The sequence below is a fragment of the Lissotriton vulgaris genome, chromosome 4_1 (assembly GCF_964263255.1).
Source record: "Lissotriton vulgaris chromosome 4_1, aLisVul1.2, whole genome shotgun sequence".
Taxonomy (NCBI): domain Eukaryota; kingdom Metazoa; phylum Chordata; class Amphibia; order Caudata; family Salamandridae; genus Lissotriton; species Lissotriton vulgaris.
Window position 1 is genome coordinate 1,870,420,781 of NC_141691.1, and position 21,212 is coordinate 1,870,441,992.

The window sequence follows — 21,212 nt, forward strand, 5'->3', positions numbered from 1 at the left end:
AGCTTGCCACGGACATCAACCTGCTACGAGATGACCATAGGAAACTCGCGGATCGAGTGAAGCAAGGGGAGCGGACACTGCAGGTGATAGAACCGCAAGCACAAGCGCAGCAGGCAGCAATCAAAGAATTACAAGCCAAATTGCAGGCCCTTGAACGCAAGACAGACGACTTGGAAGGCCGGTCAAGATGAAGTAATATACGCATTCTTAATCTGCCGGAGGGAGTGGAATGGACGGACCCCATACAATACATAGAGACATGGATCAGGACATTTACCCGGGCACAGGATCTATCACCTTTCTTCTGCCAGGAATCAAGGGCATATGACTGACCCTGCCACAGGCCAACAAACACCACCTGTAGGGAAAACGCTAAACTTTTTGACAAGGTGCTTTATCTCTGTCTGCTAGGTGTGCAGACTTCCGGGTCCTCGATCCAACACCAATCATTCAGCACGATTCGGTTTTTATCAGAATACTTTAAAACAGCCTATGATTATAGCTCCAGATTAAATAGACTGTATGCACAGTGTATGTTAGGGATTATTTGTAGCACACATATTTACCGATATTGGCTTCTTGGTGCTAGAATTCATGATAACTTTTATCCAAAGTTAAAGCACAACGCCAAAGTTAGTTATAAATAATGCATCAATCACACACGCTAGTGATTAGCCAATGGGCGCTCCCTTTACTGGAATTCCCGGGGCATTGCTAAATTATACACATTCAATTAATTTATACAAAATGTATAGGTCCAAATGCTAGCTATATTTTTTTAAAGAAACGTAGAGTCCCTCTACGTTTAGTCAATGTCAAACTGACAACGTGCCCACACTTAGGGATACAATAATGGCCAGCTCCCTTATGCAGAAGCCCGGCACGGTAAATGTGTGGCACATGCGGCCCCCTCAGCAGCGGCACTTCACAGGTCCAGGGATGCTAAGTCTTACACAGTGGTCGATGTGGGGGAAAAAAAGTAGGGGAACAATGGGCGGAGAATCAAAGGGCGGGAATGACCCAAGAATTGGGTCTGTGGGTGGAACCAGATGTGTGGCCAGAATGCGCAGACATCCTAATTTTTAGTATTTGACATTTATTCACAAAGTGGGATATGCTTCTAATCACAGAATGTACCAAATACGATAAAATGTGGAAACACAAGCCATTTGTCTCCGAGCCATGGAGTTTCTGTCATCAGCACTACTCCCTTTTTCCACAACAGCAGTTCAAACATGAATGGCAAAATATCCTAGTTTGCAAATGTTTTCTCTAAAATTATGGCTCTGCCATGGTTGCCTCATAATGCAAGATCTGCTGCATGATCTGACCATTTAAACTAATAAGTTGTTTGTAGCTCAAACATATCAAGTTAATATAAAATGTGCCTTGTGCTGCGGAGTGGATGGCCTATTGTAAAGGTTGACTGATCACCTTTCGCACTGCTGCGTTTGTATGTTACACTGGTACTAATAAGGCAAAATCTTTACAGAGACTGTTAGCATGTGTACACACGTCAAAATAATAAAATATCTGAATATATACTGCATTACGCTGCAGCCTTTTTTTAATGCATAATTTAGTCAACACTACGGCATAATGTTGTCATCCTTTGCTGCATAATTAATTCCAGTGGCCCCATCAGCAGGCAGCACATGTTAAAAGTGCTTGTGAATAAAGCCGGGTGACCGTAAGTTTGGGAACTTAGTTTGGTGTGCGTGCAAATCCTGCATTGCCAATCCCTGGTGAGTTGCAGCTACTACTGCTGAAACAAGGCCAATGGAGGTACCTATGGGTGAGGCAGACTGGCCTTAAGGGCAAGGCCAGCCAGAGCACTGGTGGTGTCCTGTGCATTAATGTTTGTTAGTGCCCCCCAATGACCACCTCTGCCATGGATTCCCTCACTACCACCCTTTAACTGTGCCCCCCAGTTTCCATGACCACTCTCTCTCAGATGCATTTAATTTGATTTACAGCGCCACTCATACTATTGTAGTGTGTCAGAGCACTTTACATCACACACATTACACAGAGACAATCAATATGTGTGTAAATCACTGTAAAGAAAATGTTACATAAGACATGACAACCATACTAGTAGCCCGTATAGTTTTGTAGTGATTGGTCTGGAGAAACACAATACCTGGAATTTAAAACTTAAAACCATGGTGGGGGTTCTCCTTAATAATCAGAATTGATTTATGTCCAAAAGAACAATTTTTGGGACATTAGGATAATCAAAGACTAGGGGGAGAGGGGGAACATAATGCTCTAATTTATACCTTGCAGTTTGTATGCAGCTCTTAGATGACAGTTAATAGCTCACTGTTCTAAGTTAGGATTTTAACTTATAAACTGCAAGTAACAAAAGGATCTCTCTGACAAAAGCAGTAGCCCACTGACCTATTTACATTATGTGCACTTTGTGATCTGCATGGCGCATGTTCTTTGCAGCCGGTACATAAACCCTCTGAGCTACCTTTCCATGAGTCAAAACTTCCACTAAACAAAATTCTGATCTCTCTCTAGGAAGAATATTAATCAGCAGAGTCCAAAGTAGGCGTAGTAACTTTATCAATCTACTCCCGGATTGCACCCCCTACGTAGTTGTGATGGCAAATGTCCCGGCCTATAACCCGGCTACATCCGAGCCACACGAGGAATCTCACGATTTCCTCAAAAACAAAGTGGTGGCCTGGCTAAGTTCTACATGTGGTTTTCCCACAAAATTTGCCGGAGAAATCATCACGACCAGGAGGGTAAATTGGATCGACCCCTCGAGAAAAACATGTAGAGGGGATTGTGTGGTAGTGAACTTTAAATACCCACAACACGTGGCCACAGTTCTCTTACGGGCAGCATCATTGATGAATGACACCAATGGTATTCAAGTGCGCCCGTTAGGGTATTTCTATAATCATCTCACTATAGCCTCTTCCTCTAGACAAGGGCTAAGTCCCTTTACTCCGGTGGGGCCCAGATCGGCAAGTCTAAGACTGATTCAGGGAAGCGATAATCTCTTTACTTTTGGACACCCCATTGCAACGCACAATAGATTCGATGCTCTCTCAGGACTCGATCTTTGTGACTGACGGGGTGCCGGAGAGGGTACAGTGGATGATGTTATAGTGGAATCTATCCCCACGGCTCCTGTACCTTCTTCCGGTGTGGATGGTAGAAGGGAGACCCAAATTGGTCGAACTTTGTAAAGCTTCATGACATTATTGCTATCCAAGAGACCTGGGACATGGAGTGTGATTATTGGTTGGATGGTTTTACTTCCTTTTTTGTACCTGCCTTGCCCTCCCCTGCAGGCCGGAATAGAGGAGGCCTTTTGACGTTGGTATCGGTGAATATCAAGGGCAAAATTACTATGATTGACTGTGCCTCTCACAATTTTCTTGTCTTAGAGATAAATTTGGATGATGGCTGTAAACTGCTTCTTGTAAACTGTTACAATGCACCGAACGGATACCCAGAAACTGTGTACCTTGCATGGTTAGCAGATTTTTTAACTCTCTACAAGGAAAAACAAACCACTTACTGTCGATTCATTTTAATGGGCGATTTTAATGTACATTTATGTTCATATTGTGCTTTAACGGATGAAGAGGGGCCTGATAGTGTTTCCCCCCCTCATCTAGAACATACCCAGAAGGGTTTGGTGCTCGAAAATTTATTACGGGAAAATGATTTGTATGAACCAGAGTTCTATGATAATAGTACACGGGTTGCTACTTATACGGGAAGGGCTTGTGATTCGATAATTGATTTCATTTTTGTTTCATTAGGTTTCCTTAAATATGTGCCATACAATGCAATCGCTATGCCAATGAGTGATCATAATCCTGTGGGGTTGGAGCTAGCAAACAGCTCTCTGCTGTTAAAATCATCTGTTACCCCTCAGGCTATATTGTCACTTAAGGTTAAGGATCAGGGGAGAAGAATTAAATGGGAAAAGGTTGTACCTCATGATTTCTTCTTAAACCTATCCTCTTCTGTTGCTGAAGATCTGAATGTTTGTGCCAATCCCCTCGCTGGGAGCAAGGAGGTTATATCCTCCTTTGAAGTGTTTGTCGGTTCGTGGCTATAAGCCTCACAGCTAAAGGTCAGGGGGGTAAACAGAAACCGGTGAAGGGCTGGTTCGATAACAATTGCAGTAAAGCACATAATCGCCTTAAGAAAGCACTTAATACTCGCCCAAGGGACAATGCCCTAGTTACGCAACTAAGAAAGGATTTTACCATGGCTACTAAAACGCGTAAAAACGAACTAAAGAGCAATGCCTGGGCAGAACTTATGGACAAAGCCACCTTAAAAAACAGTGCAAAGTTTTGGTCAATTATCAACACTCCTTTTTTCTCAGGTGACCAAAACTCTGTGCTGGAACTTAATATATCGGAGGCAGACTGGCTTAGCCATTTCGAAAAAATCTATGATAGTAACAGGGAGCTGGAACCCTTTGTAGTCCCTACTACTGATACCCCCCTGGAGCCTGTGAGTTTTGATATAATTGAGGTGCTCAGAGCAATAGAGGACACTGCAGGACGAAACGCCCCGGGTCCCGATGGAGTACCAGCGGACATGTTTAAGGCAAATCCGCTGTTTTGGGCCAATATCTTAACAAAAGTTTTTAATGCTTCTGCTGCAGTGGGATTCCCTTATACCTGGTCCTTAGCTACGATAGTACCAATATTTAAAAAAGGGCAGAGAGGAGACCCAAGATGCTATAGACCTATATCTTTGCTGGACTCCTCGGTTAAAATTCTAGGGAAGGTTGTCCTGGCGAGAATAGCTTCTTGGGCCAAAGGGAATAATATTCTGTCCGAGGCACAATATGGATTCAGGTCAGGGAGGAGTACAGAGGATCAATGCCTCAATCTCCACCTTATAATTTCCAAATATACTAGGGCAAAAGGGGGAAGTATATTCCTTGGCTTCATGGACTTGTCCACAGCCTTTGATCTTGTTAATAGATCTAGACTGTGGGCAATGCTCCTGAAGATGGGCCTCGATAGCTCCTTGGTACATTTCCTGGCGGAGCTCCATAAAGATCTGAGAGCCTGCATTAGAATGACAACTGACGGGAAATGTACGGCAAGCTTTAGATCAACTAGAGGGGTCCGTCAGGGCTGTATACTGACTCCAATGTTATTCACGTTATACGTGAATTCTTTGGAGGATGACTTAACGGCAGCCACGCAGGATATCCCGAGCATGGGGGGCGCACCAATTACGGTGCTCCTCTATGCCGATGATGCGGTGCTAATAGCCAGGACCCCAATTGCCCTGCAAAAGTTACTTGATTCATTTGGAAACTTTATGTCTAGTCTTGACTTGGTGGTAAATAAGAGTAAATCACACACTATGTCAGCAGGATGTAGCAAATTTAAAGAAAAAACCTTCTTCTGCGATGGTGAGGTTATCACAAGTGTTAAAGTTTTTACCTATTTGGGGGTTATTTTCGATCAAAGGGGAACTTGGTCACCGCAGTTAACATCAAAAGCAAACGCGGTGAGAAGCTCATCCTCTGCAATCCTGGGGTTTGCAAAGAGACTAGGGGGAAAACCAATCGAGGCTATCTTGGCCATCTACAAAGCCAAGACTGCCGCGATTGCTAGATACGGGGCTGCAGTCTGGGGATATGCTAATTCTAAATGTATCCAGACAGAGGAAAACAAATTTCTTCGATCTTTGCTGGGACTACCCCAGTCAACTGCTACTCATTCCTTACACCTTGAGCTAGGCTTGGGTTATATTCTAGACACAATAAATCTAGCTCCGCTCCTGATGTGGATCAAGCTCTGGCTAAATCCGAACCTTAGCCTTAACCACAGGATCATTAAAGACTGTCTTAACTTAGACCACAGGAGGGATATTCAGTGGTTGTCATACGTTGAGTCCTTGGCCGTGAAGCTGGGACGCCCTGAGATCTTCGATAGTCCAGAATCCCTGTGTAAAGCTGATCTATTGTGGGTGAACACTAATTCTATCAGGATACGTGCTGCCGAGCGTGAAGCGGATGAGCTATGCAAACCCTCTGTGAGGGCACATGTAATGATAACCTCATCTTTTGAGTTGGCTCCTTACCTGGCAGTGGTCACTAATTTCTTTCATAGGTGGTTACTGACCAAGCTCCGCTTCAATCAAATTTATACGGTTCTGTGGGACGAGAAAGATTGGTGTAAGCTTGAGGAGTCGTCCCCATGCAAATGTGACGGTTTTTCCACCCAGGATAATGCACATTTTTTGTTCTTTTGTTCTTTTTATTGTGAACCTCGTATTCGATATCTAAAACCAATCCTGAAGGAGATGGGTTTCACACAGTACAAGCCTGCACTGTTATATTTACAGATGATGAATTCTCCTGCGATTATGTATTGCACTGCTAGTTTTCTGGCTGCATCTGTTAGATGTAAGAGACTAAGGTCAAGATTGGAGTTACAATTGAGGATAGATACTTGAATTCCTGTCTACTGTACTGTTGAGCGCAAACTGTAATGAATTTTGTGTATATATTCTTTTTAAAACTGTTTTTTAAATCTACGTCATGTTTAATACTGTATTAATTGATTTTAAGCTGTCTGAATTGTCTGATATATGTTTAGAATACTTTTATGATTTTAACTAATCGAATAAAGTGGTTTTTGACTTGACTTGACTTGAATAAGCAGAGTCATCATGACATTTTTATTGTTGCTGAAAATTGCTGGAGGCCAGGAAGGAGGCAGCAAGCGTTTTTAAAACCATAATATACTTGCAAACATAACGACTCCACCTAAAGTCCGGTGCGGTCACACTGCTTGCACCGCCCTAGAGCTGGCCCTTCTCAAGGGTCCCGTGACCTCAGCGACAGGGTCACTGTTCCTCTAGGGTGTGCTGCTTCATAGGCTTGCCCGCAAGACTGGAGGTGAACTTCAGTATGGATAGTGGTGGACAAGCCTTGAAGGTTAACCTACACTTGTCATGCTAGGGTCCACCTGCTGGTGCGAAGACACCAGGACTTCTAAGGTGTTGCGAAGCCTTCTAAGGTCTAGCATGTGATTGTGCTCTTGCAGAAGAGTGGTCTGGTGGTCTGGTTATTAAGGCTAAACCTGGTTCCCAGTTCCAAATTCAGCAGCTCTGACCATAGGGCCACATCCTCTCCCCCACTGAACATCGTACTGCCTCACTGAGAAAAACTCCCACGGTCTTCAACTAAAACCCAATTGTTGCCCGCTATAAACACCTTGGTGCAGCTCAATTTAAATTACGCACTAGACAAGAGCAATATGCGGCCTGCAAAAAAGAAAGTAACAACATCCTGGAAAAAGCAAACACTTATAGGGAATGCAAAATTTAGCAAACCATGGGAAATGTAAGCAGGAACAACATGGTTACCCTAATGCTTTTGCACTCACTATTCAGAAATCAGTGAGTGCTTTTTCCTGAAAAGTTAAGGACACGACTACAGGGCCCTGAATGGACCCATTTTAATGGCCATTGCGTATATCTTACAAAAAGTAAGCAGTATGGTAAAAAGACCACATCCCTGGACGCAGAACCGCAGCACACATTTTGTTTTCCAATCAACACATTGTAGTACCTCCAGGATTGGTGCACTAGTTTCAAGTCCAGGGAAAACAAAGACAAGAAAACAAAAATAGCGCTTCACTGGCAAACTCTGTAAAAGTGGAGCTAATGTGTTTCAGTGTGAATACAATCAGTTTGGCAGTTTGTAACCACTCTGTCTTACTTTATTTAGTTACTAGCAGCCCCCCCAGCGTTGCCTGGGGCAGAAGGGGGGTAAAATGTCAGAACAATATGACATTTCCAGCAAAAGCGTCTTTCTTTTTTGGATCCATTTCGCAGGGAAGCAAATAAAAGAAAGGAGAGGAAAGAGAGTGAGAACCCCGTCTTGAAGTCACGGTTTTCATGGGCTGCCACAGGTTGGGCAAGGAGGGTCGCTCCAGGGGGGGGCAAGCGCCCCTTCTTGCCCCTCCCTGCGGACGCCCATGTCTGCAGGCTGCGGCGGAGGCCAGGCGCACGGGCGAGGGCTCGGAGGAGGATCGGGGCCCACACCTCTTCTCCTCTGAAGAGAAACTCAGCGAGACACATACCTCCCGTGAGGGCTCCTTGACACCACCTCTTGTGACTCCACAAACAGCTGACACTCTGATATGATCAATTTGGTCTTGACGGTCGGATAACGAACAAAGCACCTCATGGTGACATGGCTTCTCCAGTACCATCAGACAGGAAGATGCAGAAGACACAGCGGCAGGCACATTCCCTTCTGCAGATTGAATGGGCGGCGACAACACCGACCAACGGTGAAGACACGCAAGCACCGCCAATGTAACAAACTAGAGACACTGCAAGATGCACAGTTTGGACGTATTGTCTCGTACAATAGGCCCTACAAGTTGGGACTGTTTCCCGAACATTTTCATACAGTTTTCCCTGTTAACCTACTTTCCTACGCTCTTGGGAGGGGGGTGGGAGGGGGGACTGGCCAAGTCGACACAAACAATGGGACGAGAGGGGACAGAGATGGGAGGATCGGAGAAAATACACATTAACACCCATGACACAGAGGGTCCCTAACACGGATTTCACCCTTCTTACACTGAATGTGTGGGGAATGCACACTGCTAGCAAACGGTATGCAGGCTATGCCTACATAAAGAGGCAACAGGCACATATAACTCTTCTACAGGAGACTCACCTGACAGCGGTGGAGGTAACACGTTTACAAAGAAAATGGAGAGGTACTATATGCGCCACAGGGTATTCAGCGTTCGCTAGGGGAGAGCTGGTTTGGATCAGACCGGGCACCCCTTTCAAGGAACAGGTACGCCACACAGACAAGGAGGGGCGGTTCGCAATGATAGGGGGGATTGCTAGATGGTCAATCTTAATTGATTGGTAGCATATATGCCCCGAATGTAGAACAGGCCGCTTTCTGGGACCGTCTTATGGGGCACTATCTCAACACACACTCATCCCGTGGATACTAGGCGGGGACTAAAATTGCGTCTAAGACACTAGCCTTGATAGATCCCACCCCCCGCCAGCACATTCGCCGATCCATAAACAAACAGAACTCTTTAATAGGTGGGTGGAACACTGGACGCTAGTGGATGCATGGAGTGCGCGCCACACTGCCGCCAAGATTTATTCTTTCCGCTCTGTCCCTCACGACCTATGTGTCTGTCTGGACCTTTTTCTATGCTCTGCCATCCTGCTTCCCAAGGTGCGACACAGAGATTACCTAGGTAGGGTTTTATCGGACCATGACGCACATATCCTGACCCTCACATGGACGCCACCTCACCCCCATATACCTATGTGGAAATTACCACGGGAGTGCCTCACAGATCAAGTGTTCAAACAGGAACTTGGAGATCATATTCGGGAACATTTTACATTAAACAAAGGTACGGCCTCTACACGGTCACTAGAATGGGACGCTAATAAGGTTGTGGCAAGAGGGCAATGTATACAAATGGTGGTGGGAGTGCGAAAAACACTTGAGATAGCATTACATGATGCAGAACAGGCCCTGGCGACTCTCATGAAGAAGGAAGACAAGGGGGAGGCCACCATCGAGCAAGTAACCACAGCAAAAACAGCTTATGCTGCGACCCTAAGAGACCTCTGTTTATATAATTTCAGGACCTACGCTGCTAAGGTACACCGGGAAGGTAACAGTGGAGGAACACTCTTGGTGTGGCTTGCTAAACAAGACCAAGAGATGAAACCAATTACAGAGATTAAAGATCAGGAAGGAAGACTCCGACAATCACAATCCGAAATATGAACTTTTTTTTACACTTACTACTCGTCGGTTTATCAAGCACCGAGCCAGGATGATCCACACGCGATCAATGCATTTCTACACCCACTAACACTCCCACAAATCCCACCGGCAGATCAAAAACAATTAGACAAAAGAATAACAACCGCGGATGTTAAGCAGGTGATCAGTACGTTGGTCCGTAACAAGGCCCCAGGCATGGATGGCTTTCCTCTCGAATATTATAGCACTTTCTCAGCCCAATTGGTCCCACATATGGTGACTATGTACAATGAGGCGTTGGATAGAGATGAGTTGCCGGGATCCTTGAGGGATTCGGTAATAGTCACATTTCCGAAGCCGCATAGAGACCCTACTGTCCCGTCCTCTTACAGGCCCATTACGTTGCTTAATGCGGACTGCAAGATATTAGGCAAGATACTGGCCGACAGGGTGGCTCAAATACTACCCCCACTGGTCCATCCAGACCAATGCGGCTTTGTTCCACGACGTAATACGCCACACAATATACGTAGATTGTTCCATATACAAGACACCACAGGGGGACGATTCCCCAATGCTGCTTGCCTGATCCTAGATCTAGAAAAGGCATGAGACACTCTGCTGTGGCCCTACTTATTTATAGTCCTCCAGATTGGACCGAGACTGTTGGCATAAATTAGGCTCCTCTATACGAACCTCACCACACGGGTTAGACTAGGCAAATACATCTCCTTGGGATTCGTAGTGGAAAGAGGGACCAGGCAGGGATGCCCACTATCTCCCCTACTTTTTGCCCTGGCGGTGGAGCCCCTGGCTCTAAGTCTACGGCTGGAGGGAAATGACTGGGGAATTCCGCTCGTAGACATAATACACTGTGTCTCATTGTACGCGGATGACCTACTAATCTATATCTGTGATGCCACCAGAGACTTAACACTCATCTGGGAGGCGCTGGTGGACTTCGCAAAGGATTCAGGGCTCAAGGTAAACTGGGACAAATCCACGATATACCTGCTGAGCCCCCACCTGGCCCTGTTTGAGGTGCGAATTGGGTCCCAATTCCTTGCAGGTATCTAGCCCTCCTAGATACCTGGGAGTGCGACTGTATCACACCCCTGAAGATGTGTATGAGAGGAACCATCGCAAAACATTAGCGGGGCTGCGAACAGCGGTAGGATTTTGGAAAACATTCCCTCTGGCTCCCATTGGACGGGTGGCCATAGCGAAAATGATAATGATCCCCCGCCTATTGTATCATTTCACTAATCTCCCAGTAATTCCACCGCGCTCCTTTTTCAAGGAGCTAGATAGCCTTCTCACGGAGCTGATCTGGGGGGGCGGCAGACACAGAGTGGCATTAACTACACTATACCTGCCCACGACTGAAGGGGTCTGGGAGCGCCGGCTTTTGAAAAATACTTTCTAGCAGCAAAAGGACAGTGGCTATTGTATTGGACAGCGGGGCGACACATGATGGAATCGGTCGCTGCGGAGGGCCCCACACCATTACCGGCACTCCGTAGACTGTTGCTGCCTGGAACCAAACCAGCGCGCTCTCGAACGCTCCTGGTTTCTATAGCCCGTACCTGCATGATGAGAGTTCACAGACTATCGAAAGACAAACCCCCATACTCACCTTTACTACCGCTAGTGGGCTTCCCCAGGGGGGGGGGGGGGGACACATTACACAGAGGGCGCCCTACGAGCCTGGACAGAACTAGCAGTTACGGAAATAGAGTCCCTATTCGAAGAAGGACAGCTTAAGACATTTGCTCAAATGATGGAGCAGTACGATCTCCCACCCGGGCAATTCCTAATACACAGACAGCTCGTGGATAGTAGTCAACGGTTTTGGAACCCCAACTCGGTGGAACCCCCGACGCATACGGTAATTCACGCTATCTTGCACATGGGGGTAGGGCGCCATTTGGTCACTTGGCTCTACAAAGCGGTGCGCACACTGATCCTCCCGACATTGCAATCATACGCCAGAAATGGGAAACAGACATTGGAAGGGTGGTACACGACAAAGAATGGACCACTGCCTTAGAATACCCCAAAAAGGTTTCCAGGAATGCATGATTTCGGAACATACAATTCAACATCCTACATAGGGCTTACCTCATGCCGCATCGTCTCCGTCGGTTCTTCCCTGACACGCAATTTGCATGCCCCCGCTGTCAAGCCCTTGCCGCGGACTTCAGACACATGTTCTGGGATTGCCCCACCATCCAAGGGTACTGGGTCAAAATACACCGGACACTGAAGGACACGACCCATATCGCAAATATGTCACATGGGAGGCGTGCGCTCTTGGGATTTTTCGCAAGAGGAAGACAGAGAAGGTGCAATATTGCTTTATGTCCCTAGCTATTCTACTGGCAATGAGGGGTATAGCCATGCACTGGAGATCCCCAACGGGACCGCCAGAAGCAGCCTCTATTGGCGCAGTAAAAAAATGGGGGAAGGCAGAAGAAGAAGTACTTATTGAAGAGGAACTGAAAGGGACCCGTAAACACCCTATCTCCTTTACAATTATTATATGCATTTACTCATGAGACAGACCCCCCCGAACCATCCACAGACGAGCGGGCCCAGTCGTCCCCTCAGGCCCCTCCACCCGCAGGGAACGTCCGAGAGACACGAGAATCTAAGGATCCTGCCTGGTTCACAGACCTGCTTAGAAAACCCCCCACGGGCAACGCCGCAGACGCCACAATAGTTGTGTAACCACTCCCCCTCTCATGCGTCTGCTGGCATACTCCCAAGTTCCATTGAGAAATTACAATCACCTCGATAACAGAAATCCTATCAGGTCAAGACTAGATCCCCCCCCCCAGATATTCTACTTCCCCCATAGTTTATTCCCCACAGTTAAGAATAGTTGAATGTCGGGCCGGCAAAAAAATCCGGCCGCAGTTTTTACATTGGGGACACATAGTTACGATAGCTCACAAAGATTTTGGGATACTCCTGTATTAATGACCCAACTAATTGCACGTACAGTGACAGCCCATACCCGGCCAAGACATATCATTACGTGAGGACCAACAGTGCTATATTAACCACACTCACCGCCACTTACCGACATGACGCACTCTATGACCTCCTCAACATCCCACGATATTCATTGATCAGGTCGCACATTGGGCACATGTGATTCCCGTCGTATCGAGGCTTGCAGCCTATGGTCGTGAGACTTGCATTTTGCCAAATTGATGTAAGAATGTATTACTATATTGAGTTTATTGCCATGATACTTGATGTTTAAAACCCAAATAAACAAATTTAAACAAAAAAAAGCTGCAGTTTAAACAAGGCAGCGAAAACAAAATGATTTTTCCTTTATCTGATCTTTTTTCCTCAAATGAACAGTGATTAGTACATAAAGGAGATATTTAAGGAAACTTTATTTTTGTTACCCTAAAGGCATTACAGGAAAAACAGAATACAATCTGTAATAATCTAAACATTGTAGACCTCATATTTTTTTATTTTGACATGTTAAACTGATTCCAGTATCTTTTTGCAACAAATTAATAACCGATTTTGACTCATTTATTTATTGTCAAAAACTTTTTATGCAGTTTTAAAAGTTAACAGCTTGTGAGACTCAATTCAGCAGTAGAGTTTTAGCCAAGAGCAATAAGTAGCTAAAGGTAAAACACATCTTTCTCACAAGTACTCGGAAAGCTCTAATCCTTTTCACAGATAGAAGTGTCTTCTTAGATAGTTCAGCGAATCATCAACTTAGTACTGGATGCATCTGCGCCACATTTACTCTAGTTCACAATTTAACAGAAAATCTAAGTAACGAGACCAAACAGAACAATAATTTATACTAAGAATCAGAGGGGTCCGATCGGCATGCAGATGTTGATCGGGCGCCAGGGGGGTCGTTAGGAGAGGCAACAGAGCCAGCATCCCGCATGCCCCAGGCCCCAGCCGACGGAGACGCCAGAAATAGAAGGGTCGGGCATCCCAGAAGCGAACTATCTGGGGCAATTCGTCCTAGGTCTGTAAAAGATGTACTGCACGTAGTCTGCGACCACAGGCAAAAAAGCGGCAACCCGTCCGACAGCTAAGCTACCAACGGGCTCCAAATGTAGTCAAACCCTGTACGGACATCTGCCATTATATCTGCCATGCGCTCAAGCGCCAAAGCTCGCCACAACCTGGCATGCCATTGCGAGAGTGAGGCTCCACTTTCTTCCAGGCCGCTGCAACCGCCATCTTGGCCACCCTCAGGCAAAGATAGAGCAATCACCCGCTACTTTCTCAAAAGTGATAAGCTCAGACTGGCAAGCCGAAAGTGAAGTACAGGGTACTGTGACAGGTAAAAGGACATCAGCAAATAAAGATATCTTATGATCGCTGGGACCGAATTTAATCCTGTGTATCTCCGAGTTGTATCTCCGGGTTGGCCCCAATGCACGTGACCAGAGGCGCTATGAATAGCACAAAAAGCACGGGCGATAAAGGGGGCAACCGTGACGCATACTCCATAACCCATAACCCCGTTAACAAGGACTTGAGATCTTGGACAGTGATAGTTCGCCTTCAGCATACCCAAAAAAGTATCTCCAAAATTCGAAGTGACGCAGGGCGCATCTCAAAAAGGACCAATCTACCTTCTCTGCATCCAATGATAATAAGGCCGCCGGAAAGCGTTTTTTATGCACTTTCTAGGTCAGGTGTTCAATTCTGCGTAGGTTGTTGTGCGACTGGCGCCCCTTAATGAAGCCAGACTGATCCGGGTGGATCAGATCTGGAAGCAGCTCCTCAAGTCAAGTGGCTAGTATTTAGGAATAGAGTTTAGCACCTAGGTTGCTATAGGTCTGTAGGACGAGCATAGTTGTGGGTTCTTCCCAGCCTTAGGGATGAGCGTAATTAACGCTTCTCCCATTGAAAGGGGATAACGGATGTAGGGTCGCAATTGAATTAAAAAGTTCTACAGAAAATTTGGGGCAGAGTTGGCCCTCACTTCACAGAACACAGAGCTAAATCCATCAGGACCTGGGGCTATTTGGAGTTTAAAGGCATCTATTGCCTTCTGTACCTCCTCTTGTGTAATAGGTTGGCTCACGGATTAGTTGGCCTCCTCAGAGATCTGGGGTAGTTCAAGCAGTGGAGCTGGTCTCCCTCATTTAAAGGGTCCGCCCTATAGTGTTTTGTAAAATTCCCAGGATACCCCCGTCTTCCCCTCCTCCCCGTGGTGCAATTTGCCCGAGTCAGCGATTATTGACCTGCTATATTCCTTCTCTTGCTTGGCTCGTAACTGCCTCGCTAATCGTGACCCTATTTGGTCATTTCCCTCATAACCCCTGGCCTGAAGGCGTAACAGGATATTTTCCACTCTATTAGCGTAGTTCAACTGGAGTAACCTTTCTTTGAGTGGACAGAGATGGGGCCTCCTTATGCAATTTTTCCATTTTCTGAAGTTCCCCCTCCAAAGCCAACCTCTCAAGAGGTTTGGTGATGTCGGAGGGCGATCCATTTACCCCGAATAACATAGCCTTGAAGGCATCCCAGTGAGTCAGGAACAGGTGTCCTTGGGATCGTTGTTGCTGAAAAAATCCCTGATTGACTGTTGTAATTCATCTTGTAGTCAGTCCCTGCATAGAATTTTAGGGAAGTACCATCTTTTCAGTGTGGAATTGGGAGCCGGCCAATCCAACACTATTTCTATTGGCACACGATCCGACAGGCATATGGGGTAAAGTTTAGCCATCAGGGTAGCGGAGCAGACTGATTGGCTAAGAAATATGTGTTCAATCCTCTAATATATTCTGTGTACATGTGAGAAAAAGAAGAAGTCATGCATCGAGGGATTTAAAATTCTCCAAATATCTACTAACCCTATCCTCGTAAGAGTGCATTTAAGTGTCTTAGGGAAAACCCCAGAAGGAGCTCTGTGTGGGTGAGTGATGTCTAGCGAAGGGTCCCAGATAAGGTTGAAATCCCCAGTAGAACTCTCAAGGACTGTAAGAAATGTGTGGAGAAAGTCTGTTTGACCTGCATTCGGCACATAGACCGCGGCAAAGGTGCATTGGTGACCAGCAAAATGCCCACTAGCCAAAAGGTATCTTCCCTCCCTGTCCGATTTAGTGTCCGATGGCTGAAAGGCCACAGAGGAGTGAAACAGCAGTGCCACTCCATTTAGAGGTATTAGAGGAGAGAAAAATCAGTGTGTAAGACCTATGTCGCAGGCTTAGTTCGTCCCCTTTATTTAAGTGGGTTTCTTGTAAGGCAACTATTTTCACCTGGCTGTCCCCTAAAAACATCCAGAGGCATTGCCTTTTGTTAGGGGAGTTTAGCCCCCTGATATTCCAGTACATGCACTTAAGGAACATCAAATCTTTTGGGGAGATCACTGATCGCATCTAGGGACAGCCCCTCACCCACCATCACCTCCTAACCCCTCCCAATAAGAGATTCAAAGAGATTCATCATGGGAATAACTTAATAATCTGAAAATGATACAATAAAAGAATACAGTCTCTACAGAAATGCGAGACAGTTTCACTGGTGTGGACTCTCTGGGCGTATCCGGGACTACTTCTGGCACCTCGCACTGCTTATCGTTGGACACTCAATATATCTTGGCCAGTCCCCTTCAGGCCCCTCTGGATACCCGAGTCCGGAGAGTTTGTTCGATAGAGGACTTCATCTGCGATAGCGCAACGTTTCTCAACTCTGGGGCGGAGGTCCCTCCGCTGTACGTCATCCCAAAGGAGACAGGAGCCCCCGAAATTCTGTGAGACGAGGGCGTACCTATAGAAGCAAAAATAGAACAGTGTCAGGGGTCCAGCTTCTGCTGCCGGTACGACGACCTACCGCCCTTCTTGGGCATCTGCCAGGTCCTCGGTTCCCTCTACTCCAGTGGCCGTCCCGCAGCAGCCAGAATCTCGTTCTTCTGAGGCAGCGCCGTTTCCAGATCCAGCAGGGCAGCCACTCCAGTCCGCTCAGTGAAGTGTCATAGCTTATGGATGAAAGCGAAAGCTATGCTAAAGGGGTAAATCCATCTGTATTTGATTTGACGCTCTCGTAAAGCCGTAGTCAAGTGTCAAAACTGCTGTCGGCGAGCCAACGTGGCTTGAGCTACATCCTGGAAAAGTGAACACTTGAACCCCTGGAAGGAAACTGAGTCAGAGTTCCTGGATGTGTGTAGAATGAGTGCTTTTGTTTGTTTTGAAGATGAATTTGGCCAGTACATCCCTGGGACGCTTGCTCCCCCTTCAGATCTCTGGTCCACTCTATGCACCCGCTCCAGCCTGACACCTGGGGTATTCTCTTCTAGGACACTGGAGAAAAGGCCCACCATGAACGCCACCAGGTCTGGGCCTTCACAGCCCTCCTACAGGTCCTTCACTCTAATGTTATTTCTGCAGAAGCAGGTCTCAAGGTCTTCACACTTGAGGAGGCCAGCGTGGAGCTGGTCAGAAACATTGACGGAGCCTGCCTCCAGCAGGTACAGGCATGCCTCAAGCTCCTGATATTTAGATTCAAAGTCCTGGGTGCGGGTCCCAACTGAGTCCACGTCAACCTGCAGAATAATCAGCTTGGAACCCACTTCCGAAAGAAATGCTTCACAAGTGGAGCTCATATTGGCTTTGATGTCTTCTCTGAGTTCCTTCTTGAACTCTTAGTGCTTCTAGGAGATCTTCTCTGGTGAGTGTCATGTCGTCCTTTACTTGCGCCGTACCACTCTTATACGCCTGAGCTTCCGCAGGAGCAAAGTAGCTGGAGACGCAGTTATTCTGTGTCTTTTTGGGAGGCATATGGGCACTGGCCACAGACAAATGTGACCCCTCCCGGCCAGAACCTCCACCAAGGTAGCACGAAGATCTCAAAGGGGGGGAATGCAGACCACACAGAAATACCCCAGGTCACTTTGTGATGCCAGTGAATTGAGCCACTCTCTGGTTTAGCTGCCTCCACCGCTGACAGAAGACCCTCGCTGCGTTCCCTCTCAGCACCCCCACGCAGTGCACCAGGTGGGCCACACGGTTTCCTGTGCCTGCATCATCCGGGAGGGCCTCTGGCACTTGGCCGATCCTCTTCCTGACAGCAGAATTATAGGTGCCCGAGCGGCCCGCTTCGTCTTTGGGTGCCATCTTAAAGTCAGGCCGTCTGCTTGACTCACTCCACATGGGCTTCCACAGCGCTCGGGGAGACCGCAGCAATGGGGCTCTAGTTCACGGCAGCTATCTCCGCAGGCATCCGGATGGAGAGGGCCAGCCACAGCACCCCCAGAAGTAAGCCCCACGCCCAGGGATCCCCACACCTTAAAAAGCAGGTCCAGAAGGCACACCTCATTACCCAGCCATCCGGAACCCGGGGGAGTTGGCTAAATCAGTGGTTTGTCCATTGATCCACCTCACAATGCCCCCATCCAGGTCTCCAGAGGGGCTCAGCGGCCGGCAGCACGTGCCACCATTTTGCCATGCTTCCTTCCTCCCCACAGCCCTTTTCCAGTCCCTTCGTTGCAACACCAGGCAAGTTTGGCCGATGACAAGGCATCCACTAACACCTATGCCTTACTCGCTATCGATCCACCTAATTTGAGGCTCATAGGCAAGACGCGCAACTCAAAAATACCAAGCGCGGAGTTTACTCGGAGCACGTCCTCGCGGCAATGATGGTTGGCCACGCCCGACTTGTTTATTATTACACTAAACTCTGCATGCGTTTTACTTTACCACTGCAAAAACACTACCTACCTCTTTCAAACAGTAAGATACTATGGATTAAGCTGGGTGGGTGATGGGTGGGTTATGGTGTTACCATATATTATAGAGAACAAAATTCCCTCTTCAGTACATTTTAAGGAAACTGCAAGTTACCTCAGCTTTCCATGACCTTACAAAGGAAAGCAGCCTTGTTTGTTTATATGGTTATTGATCTCCTTGGTGACTTGAAATATCCTATGACAGACATATATATATATATATAGGCTTTATTGTTATGATCTTCACACTTTGGACCTACATGTTTCCTGCTAGTTTCCCCGCCCTGTATCTCACTAGGAATTACAATGTTCTAACCCCCCCCCAAACCCTACAATGCAGAGAACTCATAACAGCAAAGAAGGATACACAAGCTGAGTGACCCCTCCTGAGCAGCACAGTCGACATTCCAACCAGGGTGTTCTTATTTCTCAGATACACATACAGTCTCTTCTCATATTTACCTTCTTCAAAGTCAACTGCTCTTGATTCTCAGAGTGAGAAGCCCTAATAATATTTTAGCACATGTAATCAGGACATCCACCTTGGTACTTGGCAGCATAGAAATGGTTTTGGATATCCCAAGCTTTCTGCCACTCCAAAGTACCGTTAACATCTACTCACCAATGCTAGACCCAAAGAAAAACCTAAACTAGTATTTGTAACTAGACATTCAACCCTTAATGAAAAGATAAGCCAAATTGTATGTTCAAATTGGCATATTCTCAACGCAGAAAAAGAAAAGACACAACTTACACCAATACCAATGTTTGCGCATCGACAGAATACAAATCTGAAAGATCATGTGGTAAGATCTAGACTGCCATCAAGCAAAGAATTTATCCAAAAGATCATACATGGCAGTAATCCTGTAGTCGGAAATCTTAAGTGCACAACATGTAAAGCTTGTGATTTGGTGTTAGAAACAGACAACATGTGTTTTAATGGCTACAAAATCAATCTCAAGATGTTTACCAACTGCAAAACTAAAGATATTTTAGATCTTATTTTTTGCCCTTGCAGAATAGGATATGGGGGAGAAACATCACCTTCCCTAGCCACTAGACTTAATGAACACAGATCAGCCATACGCATGAAGAAGTTTTTAGCTCCTTTAGCCCAACATTACGTGAACTTAAATCACACACCTGATGACATCAATGGGATCATCCAGAAAAAAATAGAAACACGTCCAGGTATAAATTCGGAAGCCATTCATAAACGCAGAGAAGTCTTTTGGATCTTCTCTCTGAATACGCATACACATGGTTTCTACAATGAGATCCCAAGGGATCAAGCAATTCGGTTTAATTAGATGAGCCAAATTTGTGGGTTGCATTTTTTTAATGACCAGCAATTTTCTGTAGGAGACAAGACTTTAACTTACCAGTGTTCTTTCACCCCCATGCTGGGGGCATTTAATCATTTAAGTCACAGAATGGTTTCCAGACTCCGCCTGGCTTTCCAGCTAGTTCCCTACTATTTGGGTTCGCATATTAACCCTTTCTACTCTTTGGGGTTAATCTTCAGCCCCTTTCTCTTTTGCCTGTACTTGTTCATTTTTTCTGGGTCTTGCCATTCAACATAGGCCCCTGTCGTCTTCCATTGTACCTTTTTATCTCTATTCTTCTGAAAGATCACTTAGCTTCAGTTATTTTTATTGATCCATGTAGACCTTGCACATTTTGCATTTTTCCAATTTTATCATCCTATCTTTAACATGAGTCTCTTCCGCCTTTCATTACACATGATTCCATTGAAGTAATGCCTGATACTGGTCACTAGTCTATTTGGCCCATACTGCTCTCAAAAGCCGATTTTAGTTTAACTGATATCATTATGGGCTGATTTGGAACTAGCCCTCATTCTAGTGGCATATCCTACTAAAATATTCCGCTTATTATTTTGTATTATAAAAAGATTACACTCATTCTGTTTTTTCATTTGCATTTTTCACCCGTTACAACATGGCGGCCATTTTTCAAGCGAGGAGGTAGAGTCATTGCCTCCCACTTCCACTTCTGGGCCATGCTTCATGAAACACATGCCTAGCTCCGTGTGAGTGCTGCCATGCCTCTGGACCGCCCGGCGTGACAGTCCTGCTTCAGTCGCAATATCGGTAAGTTGCGCAGTGTTAACATCAGAGTTTTATACTCCCTACACAGGTAGCTTTTACAATTCGAATTTCTTGACATTTGCAGACCGCCGAAGTTCATGGGCGCAGACCTCCAAAGCCCCTGGGTGCATCCGACCCTGGTGTTTCATCTAATTAAAGAACCTTCAATTGCAAAGGTCCTATTCATTTTAGGAAGTGTCCCTCCCTACTTACAAAATTAGTAAGTATAGCAACGAAGGCAGCATTGTGCGCAGTCTATATACAATGTTTAACAGTGGCCGCACTGCCATCATACATTTGCTCTAGGGACCGTTTTCATCTGCCGCATTTCTTATTACGTCGACCTTCATTAATCAAACATTCCAGGCACTTCACTTCTGTAAGAAGTCCAATAAGTGGAAGTTCACATAATATTTTATGTTGCCCAGAATTAATGATACAGCTATCTCCTTGCTTATTGTATTTCACGCTGTACCTGTAGGCACTGGCTAGTATCTTCTTTGCTGATGGGCATTCCAGTACCGATCTTCAGGCTTGACTCAGTTTGTGGCTCTTATGTGGAATTGTCCTCCATTGGTAAAAGCAG